We start from the raw sequence: 945 nt of genomic DNA, 5'->3' as shown, positions 1-945 counted from the left end.
AGTGAACCAATAAATTATCATTCCTGACTCAGGGGAAAAGGCTGGGTGGGGCCAAGTTCCAAGGCAACAGCAAACGGTTCATAATCTGCAGTCATTTGAATGTGATTCATTTTTCCACTAACAAGTTTCTCTGAAGTGGTGAGAAATCCAGGGTCCGGGGAAGGGAGCCGTGGCCCATTCTCCTGTCGGACAGTCCAGTCGTGGCTTAGTCCTGTTTATAGATGGAGAAAAGAGTCCAGTACAAACAGTTTAATCCAGCGAGAAAGTCAGTCCATTGGCGGATAGAGCCGGGAGCTGGTGGGGGGCAGAGCTGGATTCTACCTCACTGTCTGACCTTGGTCAGGTCAGGTCACCTCTCCCTGTCTCGATCGTTACAGTGGGGAGAGGAACAATGACAGAGCCCACAGGAGGGTGCTGGTTTGGTGCTTAACCACACGGCGAAGGAACGAGAGCCCCAAATTCCCCCTGGTGCTTTGGGAGCCAGGTTTGCTGTTTGAATTCTGCAGTTCAGATGACGTCAGGCCTGGGCGTTTCTCTGGCCTTAGGGGCCTGCTTTGCTCACAGCTGTGATGGCCGAGTGGCTAAGGAGTTGGACTCAACATCCAAGAGGGTTTCCCTGCGCAGGTTCAAATCCTGCTCACAGCAAGGCCAGTGTTTTAGCCACAGCCCGTCTAAGAGGCCAGGGGCAGCTGAGTCTCCCCCAAACGGCCGCCCATGCAGGGGGGAACACTGGGGATGTGGGGCGGGTCACCCCTCCGTGGGCCCATTGTCATCTTTCGAGTGCTGGAAGCGAAGCTCCAGAGAAGTGGGGGCTCCGCCTGCACCCGGCTCCGCTCTGCCTCTTAACCCGATGCCCTGCTCTGCCTCCTCCCATCCCCCCTCCGCCTCTTCCCCCAAGGCCTGCGCCCCACCCCCGCTGGGCCTTTTCCCCCGAGCCCCCTCCCT

The 945-nt window shown here is 57.5% G+C and overlaps 1 non-coding gene across 1 annotated transcript; it reads left to right on the top strand.

Annotated features, from left to right (window-relative positions):
- The first annotated feature begins 563 nt into the window (after positions 1-563).
- On the top strand, positions 564-645 carry TRNAL-CAA. The gene has a single exon. It is a non-coding gene; the product is annotated as a tRNA-Leu (tRNA).
- The last annotated feature ends 300 nt before the right edge of the window (positions 646-945 follow it).

Source organism: Mauremys reevesii, linkage group 17 (assembly GCF_016161935.1).
Source record: "Mauremys reevesii isolate NIE-2019 linkage group 17, ASM1616193v1, whole genome shotgun sequence".
NCBI lineage: Eukaryota > Metazoa > Chordata > Testudines > Geoemydidae > Mauremys > Mauremys reevesii.
The sequence above is the reverse complement of the archived record's forward strand: the minus strand, read 5'-3'. Positions and strand labels throughout refer to the sequence as shown.